This window comes from Mauremys mutica, chromosome 1 (assembly GCF_020497125.1).
Source record: "Mauremys mutica isolate MM-2020 ecotype Southern chromosome 1, ASM2049712v1, whole genome shotgun sequence".
Taxonomy (NCBI): domain Eukaryota; kingdom Metazoa; phylum Chordata; order Testudines; family Geoemydidae; genus Mauremys; species Mauremys mutica.
Window position 1 is genome coordinate 20,614,271 of NC_059072.1, and position 8,619 is coordinate 20,622,889.

The 8,619-nt window shown below is 38.1% G+C and overlaps 1 protein-coding gene across 3 annotated transcripts in view; it reads left to right on the plus strand.

Moving 5' to 3' along the window:
- PCLO (piccolo presynaptic cytomatrix protein) overlaps positions 1-8,619 on the plus strand; it is a 541,568-nt gene that overhangs the window by 46,612 nt on the left and 486,337 nt on the right. The window lies entirely within an intron of this gene.

The following is an 8,619-nucleotide window of genomic DNA, read 5'->3' on the forward strand; positions in this document are numbered from 1 at the left end:
TTATGGAAGAAATAGGTTAAGAGTGGAAGGAGAAATGTTAAAGAGAAGTAGAGTCTAAAGGACATTCCATATATCTAGCAAGTATAAATAGAGGGTAAAAAATTAACAGATTCTTTAGGTGGGTAGGAACACACACACATACAAAAAGTTAGTATTTGTAATGATCTCATCATACTTATTATAGATTTGATACCTGTACGAAGTTATTGCTTTATTCCTATTACAAGATCTTGTGATTATACTTATATGTCATTATATTAATTTCAGGGTGTCTAATTTGGATACTGGTCCTCTAAGCAAGAACACAATGTAGATTAAGTTAAGCTAGTATTCTCTGGCATTTCTGTTTTTTTTTTTTTAAATATTTTTTCAGGAGTTTTTGTTTTATTTTGATCATAACTGAACGGTGTTAAAGATTTTGGCCTAAATTTCCATGGAAAAAGTGACTGGTAATTTTTCATGCATCAGTTTTTAGTTGTACAACTTGACAGACTTTAAATTCCCACCTCTGAAAAGCAGTCCTTTTTCAGGCGCTGTTGTAACTGTGTTGGTCCCAACAAGGTGGGTGAGGTAATATCTTTTATTGGACCAACTTCTGTTGGTCTTTTTCCCAGACCTGAAGAAGAGCTCTGTGTAAACTCTAGAGCTTATCTCTCCCACGGTCCAATAAAAGATATTATCTCACCCATCTTGTCTTTCTAATAAGCCTGGTTACGATTGTCAAGTCTGGGCATCCAAAATCACTACTCATTTTGAAAATTTGGGACTTTTTGTGCATTACAGAAAGGGTTGAACAGCACTATTGAGTCCCAGCAATTACTTTACAAGCTTCTGGTAATGCTCTTTGGTGCTGACCTACAGCATATTGTAGTTCCGGTCCTGGACCACATTTGAGCAGAGCATATTTATTGTATTCTGTGTAGTGGATTTTAAGATTGCTATGAGGCCAGCATACTTGTGACTCAACTGAGATTTAATCCAGCTATCTAAAGAGGTGGAGCCCTGGCATTTATCTTCTATATCATCCAGTCTCCTAATCAAAATGTAATTTCTCATATGATTGGGAATCCTTTTTAATGTTTTGCTCTAGAGTGAAATTCTAATTAATACTGTTTTCCCAAACTTGTCTGAAAGGTACCAGTCCTCCGAAGTCCACAAAATGCCAGGCCTTTGCAGCACTTTTTACTCACGGTAATTTCTGTTGAAATCAAAGGGAGCTATTTATTTTGTAATCTCTATTATATTAGTCTCTAGAGGTCTCAATCAAGGCCTCATCATTTTATGTGTAAGGCTCCCCAGGTCTAGAACCCAGTGCTGCAGAGCTACCAGGCAAAAGACATCACCAGACTGCCACCAGCTTGCACTCCATGACCTGCTATGGGCACAGACTAGGGGAAGTTCTACCTCAAGGGTCTGACTACCCAGTATAAACCCAAGGAGTGTTCCAGGAAGTGTTCAGGCAACAGCGTGGATTTCCTGTACCTGTCACTACTGTTCCTGCTTTTGAATTCCTGGCTTGACCTTGGCTTGATTTGGACTGCACCCTGAAACCTGACTTGGATCCTTGGTATCGACCCTGGCCTGGAACCTAACTCCCAGCCTCACATTTGTGCCTGGTCTGACCTTTGGCCCTGACTGCCCTAGTTGGGATCCCAACACTATGTGTTGTCAAGGGCCTGCCATAGGTAATCAGTAAAGTTGAGTGGGGCTCACCTTTGACTTGGTTACAGAGTGCAGATTCCTATTGCAAATATATTGCAAGATTTTTGCTACAAAATATAAGATCTGGCAGACCCCATAAAGAGCAGCCTCTTATACTGATTTCTCCAAGGTCCATTAGTAGGTTTAACCACCAAAGCCACAGATTTTTCTTCAGTCAGGACAGGAATCAAAACTTTGACTTACAGTACCTATGAGCTTTGAGGAAGTTGTGGACTGGATTTGAATTTTGCATCTGATCCACTTTGTCCGAACTAGTCAGATCCAAATCTTTAGCTGTAAACATCCCCAAACTTTGGGATACTTGAACTTTGCAACTTAAGCCTCTGATTTTCTATATGGGTTTGCGTCCTCATATGGCTTTGTATTGAGTAATTTAAAATTTTAATCAGATTTTTTTTCTACTACAAGGGTAGTGGGGAAGAAAGGAGGTCAGGTTTACATCAAACCCCAAATCTGGATATTTTAATAAAGTGGTTAATCGTCTTCCCATTATAGAATTTCTCACGGCTTTAGCACCGTGCACAATATATACTTACTGTAGAATGTGAGGTCTTGACGACCTTCCAGTTATTCGTGAGACACTATAAGTATACTAAAATGTAAATCTACTCCACAGTGATCCATTCCCCAAACACTCCAGTTAAATCCCCAGTTAATAAGATTTACAAGGAGTTTCACTCTCTTAAATAATAAGTTTTGCTTGGATGACTTTGTTGTGAATAATTAAGTCATTTTTCCTGTGTACATATTCTGCATTTTTGGATCTAAATTTCAAACCTCCCAGTGTTTCAACTGGTTAAAGCAGAAGCAGTGACACTCAGGTTTTGCCCCATTGTCCTTCCCTAAATGGAGATGGAAGGGTGGATAAGGCCAAACTTCTGGGCAGACCTGAATGCAGGAAATTTCCTGCTTCAACTAGATAGGAGATTTTAGGGCTCAAAATGGGACAGTCCTGCGAAACCCAGGACTGTTTGGAGGTATGAAGTCTGTTATTCATGGAAAAGAGATCCCTTGCTTTTTCTTATCCAGAAATATATAGGGAGAGCTGACACATTCTGACTCAAGTGAAATCCTACTAGAGCTGATACAGCACTTTACTTCATACTCAGTAGAAAATAATTATTAATTATCATTTTAATAAGAGGAATCAGGATGAATTGTTGGGGCCTTTCACCAGTATGTAAGATATATATTTTATAGCAGATCTGGGAAAACTTTGGTTTTTTTCTTTCTAACCTATTGAAACAACTCAGCTGACTGCAGAATCTTTCTGCTTGTGTGGATCTCTGTGTGTAATTGTAATACTTAGATTATTCCTGTGTGTATGGTTAGTTTGCTATTGTGTGTAGTGCCTCATTTAGCTTTTCAGTAGGCAGAGTGGCTTTATCATCTAGAACAGTGGTTCTCAAAGCCAGTCCGCCGCTTGTTCAGGGAAAGCCCCTGGTGGGCCGGGCAGGTTTGTTTACCTGCCACATCCGCAGGTTCGGCCGATTGTGGCTCCAGGCCAATGGGGGCTGTGGGAAGTGGTGCGGGCCGAGGGATGTGCTGGCTGCCCTTCCCGCAGCCCCCATTGGCCTGGAGCGGCGAACCATGGCCAGTGGGAGCCGCAATTGGCCGAACGTGCAGACGCGGCAGGTAAACAAACTGGCCCAGCCCGCCAGGGGCTTTTCCTGAACAAGTGGCGGACCGGTTTTGAGAACCACTGATCTAGAAGGAGTCATTGTGAAATTGTTTGTTTGGGTTTAGGTTTTTATCTATATAGACTGGTGCTCAAAATGTATACCGAGAGCAATAGAGTCTCAAAATAATTTTGGTTGGAAGTTTCTGGCTTGCTGTGCCTGTAATGATCTTGAGGTTCATTAAATAAATCAGTGAATGAGAAAGGAAAAAACTTTAATAAAACGAACTGGAGAACAGCTCTGTGAACTGCTGCTCGCAGCCATGTGGTATTTCCACCCCACACCTCCAGGGCACCTCTCCAAATTCCTGTGTTCATAATACTTTTTCTTATGAGGGAACGTCTTTAAATTATAATCTTCTACAAAATATATCTCTACATCTTCCCTCTTAAAGAAAAACGTGTGTGTGTGTGTGTGTGCAGCTAACAACTATCTAATAAAACATGGAATAAATTCTCAACTCATATACTACATTTCCGTAAACCCAATGTATAAACTACCTAGGGAGGAGAGGTTACCAGCACATCATTCTCAAGTGAGTCTTTACCACTCACTTTCCTCAAATACACCTTCTCCAGATAGATTAGCAAATCTCTGAGTCTTTCAGGATGTTTAATCTCCTGCTCTGATCTTCTCTGTATCAGCCTTTAATTAGAGACTGAATTATCATCTTGTTCCTTGACAGTTTCTCCTTTATGTGTTGATGATAAAGGATCGGTCAGATAGGAAATGCCAGAATCCACATCTACTGTCAGTGTGTTGGAGCTTTCTGGGATTACTTATAGATCCCTTTGATTACGTCGAAATGTGTCCCTCTGGTCTGTCTGGACTACATAAGACCTGTTCTTTAATGGTACCCCTTTAGAGGTGTGATTCCTCAGGCACACTCTATCACCTGAGAGATCACGGCCCATTTGTCAAAATAATATTTCTGCATCCACTTCTGATTTTCTTTCATCTTCCATATGGTTTCACTGTTATGAGAATCAAGTAATTGGTAAATTAGATCTGATCCTTCTTCCCACGAACAGCTGAGGTGGAAAAAAGCCATTCTTCTGGAGTATACTTTGGTAAAGTAACCCTTTATACAAATCACTGTCAAAAGTCTTTCTCATAAGGTTCTTTACTGTCTGTATAGCCCTTTCCACAAGTGCATTTGATTGGGGGTAATTTGGACTTGATGTTTTGTGATGAAAATCCCAATCTATTGCAAATTGCCTAAAATCTGCACTGGACAATTGCAACCCATTTTTGCTAAAGACTTCATCTGGAATTCCATGCCTGGAGAAGATTCCCTTCATGCCAGCTATCACTGACTTACTATTAGTATTGTGCAGTTTGCAAATTTCTGGATACAGAGAATAATAATCTGTGACTATTAAATAATCCTTTGATTGCCAGGTAAATAAGTCAGTGTCTACCTTCTCATAAGGCTTTTGTAGAACTGGATGAGGTCTCAGTGGCTCTGACTGTTGCATGGCTTGTATTTCAAGCTTGAAAAGCAGTTAATAATGCTGTGATTGATCTGTGGCCAAAACAGCACCTCTTCTGCTCATTGTTTGCACTTCTCAATTCCTAAATGACCCCTGTGGATCTACTGGGCGTTCTGGTTGAAAACCAGACACCTGGCAACTCTCTACAATGCCATTTGCAATGAGACTGGAATATTGCTGAGATGTATTTACTAGAGACTTAGACTTCTGCTGTAGCCTCACTATGTAATCTACCATGTCAGTAATCCATATGATGAAAATATAATATATTTGCACATACATGAATATTCAGATGGTCATTTATTAATTAAGATCTGGTTCTCTACTGTTATCTTTGTGAAATCTTGCAGATATGTTGTGTTTTGAATGAACAATGTTTATTTCTGTATGATATGCAGACCCATTTGGGTTCTTCCTGGCACACTTTTTTTTTTCATCTGGGGGGAAGTGAGTTATTACAAGAGCTTTATCTCACGGACAGTGACTATTTACAGAGTTGGCTATCCAATGTGGTATCCTAAATTCCTAAGTTCGTCACCTACTCCTTAATTCTGTGCTGCTTATCCTCCATGTATACCTACATCGTGTAGTTTAATAATTGCTGGTATCCACTTTGGTCTCAAGAAGGAGCGTTCAGAGTGATTTCCCTTCAAAACCTGAGAATTCAACCTGTATAATGCTTCTACTTATGTGGCATGCAGAGTTCCTTTACCTAGCCCCCTCTCTCCATGCAGCAGAATTATGGTATTTAGGAAATTCCCTGTATACAGAGGAAGCGGAACAGGAAGATTTGCTCTAATTTCAGAAATTTGGATTTTAAATATATCATGTTCCTGGTGGTTAAGCATAGTGGGATACTGATAGTTAAAAACAATCTTTCCACTAGTGCATTTTTCCAGTTTTATCACATCTTTAAATGTATTTTTCATGTACTGTTTACATTCAGATAAAAACTCTTACTTGCTGTTGACAGATCTATTCTGCTGTTGCCTTTGTTGCTTCTTTCTCTCTGTTTGACCTTTTTATGAAGTCTTTCACACTAAGACACTCTGGAATGAGTTGCATCTCTGCATTTTGTACAAAAGCAAAACTGACATAAAAACCTATTTCCTGTTACTGTGCATCATTTTCTCTTCTTATTTTCAGTCATACCATAGCAGTTATTCTTATTGCCTATTTTCCACCTCATAGAAAAGTTAAATGTGTGAACATCTCACTTTATTTAATTATTTAAAACTAAGTCCTATTTTTTAAACATTACTAGAAATTAAATTAGACATGTGGAAAAGAGAAGGTGCTGATGTGAAGCTGATTATTTTCAGGTTACTGAAACAAAAAAGTAATAAGACCAAGTGTTAACATAAGTGTGTTTCTATTCAATTATATTCTGTTCACATATTGAACTAAAAGAGAATATACCAAACTTGAAGCCAGCGTTTCAGCCCAGCCCAGTACATGGAGTAATTTCTAGACAATAATTGGAGTTTGAGGACTATGTTATCTATGTAGTCATCTATTTATGTGGCTTCCATCACTGTAGTATTAAAGTACCTACAGGGTCAGAGTAAATACCGCTTGGGTTTCAAGTTTGCAGGTCTTCATTCTACAACAGCATCTTGAATGGCTAGACATGGTGCCAAGCTACATTGTACAGATATGAACTTTCCCAAAGTTAATCAGTGTTCAGATTGGGCAGCATGAAATTTTAGGCATCTGTACTTGGTATGAATCAGGCCGGCTGCTGCTGCTACTTAGGATTTTGTGTAAATTTTGTAGTCCTAATATTTTATTTTTATTACAGACCATGAGTTGTTTGATTGTTTATTGCTGATTCTTTTTATTTTTTGTTTAGTTGTTCTCTCCTTTTGCTGTCCTTCCCTGGTTTGTTCAATCAAAAGTTCCATGGGCTTGATCACTTAGGCACTCAGATACTGTAGTCTTGAGGGCCATATATTTACCTGGATAAATAGATCCATAACCCAGTAAAGTCAGTGGATGTATCTCCATTGACTTCATTGGGCTTTGGCTCAGGCCCTATATCTGGAGATACAGTGTCATTTAATATAATTTTTAAGTATGTGGTGGAGAATTAATTTTGTTTGTTTAAAACAATTTGTGTATATATTCTACAAAATATAATGTATGAACTTTGAGTAAGGACAGCATATCAATTGGGGGATGGTTTTTAAAAATATGACAAACTGGATTACAATTCTTAGTGGCAAAAATAATGTGGGGTGGATATTTTGGTACTAAAAATGGAAGAATTTTCTTGATTGCAGAGGTTCCGCCCATGCTTAGTTGTTGAGTAGTATCTTAGTAAACAAACACTCTCACTGAAATTGAATAGTAAGGTGCCACTGAAAGAAAACATGGCTTCAAAAGAAAAAAAATAGGAACACATTTCTATCGCTTCAGTTCTTACTTTTAGTTCTGATTTGTAATAAGCTCCTGCTGATGACTTTTAGGCATTTTAATCCTTTTTGTGATTAAAACTATAAATAATATTGCATGTGGTTTTTTAAGAAAAAGAGGTACTCAAAAACATTCAAGTCAGTTGAACTGGGCCAGTCAGTACAGTTATTCATGTCCATATGTGTTTGAAGGATCAGACCCTACCTACATTAAACTCCTCAGAACACTTTAAAAACTTCTCTCTCTTAGCAGATTCCATTATGGAGGAAGTTTTAAATGATACTTTTAAAGTATCCACTATGTGCTTCAGAAGGAAGGATTTTCAGACAAAATTCAGCAAGTGATGCATAAATCCATTTACTCAATTAACTTGCCAAGACTTGTTGGAAAGACCATTGATTTCAGTGAGACTATTTGTGTAGTAAAGTACTTCTCAAGGAGCCTAGCTTAGCTTTGTGGTGTTAATTGTGAATGTTTAGAGCCATTATTCAAAGTGGCCAAGAGGGGGCATATAGCAAGGGTGTAATGATCTGTGTAAACAGGAAATAAAGATGGTCTTGCATTCTCCTTTAAAGTTCCTATTCAGGTCAATGAAAAGATTCCTACTGACTTTAGTGAAATCTGAATGTTAGTAAAAGTGGTCAAAACTTTGAAACTCTTTGAAACTTAGATCAAAGTATTTGCCATCTGCCTACTAGGATACACTTTTACAGTGAAGATTTGGAGCTTTAGGGTCTGAACTTCCAAAAGGATTATATATGTGAGTAACTTGACTAACATTACTCGCCTACTTGAAATTGCTAGCTGTATATCTGTGTACAAAGATATATTGCTGGAATCTTTAAGGGAAAACTTGTAATATGTGAGAATTTTCAAATAGATTGCAAAAATTCATATGAGCAGTCTTCACTCCTGTGAGTAGTCAATGGGGCCGCTTGTGGGCTAGATTCCACTGTCCTAAATTCTGCCACACCAAGTAGCACCTTTTTTCTGCAAGTGGCCCAATGGGTGTGAATGGGGCCAGTCACTAAGTAAGGTGATATTCATTATAAGTATGACAAAATGTGGTCCTATTTGAGTAAAGAGTACCAGCATGAGTAAGGGTTTGTACGATGGTGAGTAATGCTAGACAATTACTCTAAATAATGTTTTTTAATGCATTTCTGTATTTCTACATACAACTATTTGGTGCATACACGGCAAACTCTTGAAAATATATCAAGTTAAAATATAGATATTTTATTCACACAGGCATAATTAGGAAAAATATACAATGCCAAAGGATCTTTTGGATGACTGCTTAATATTGT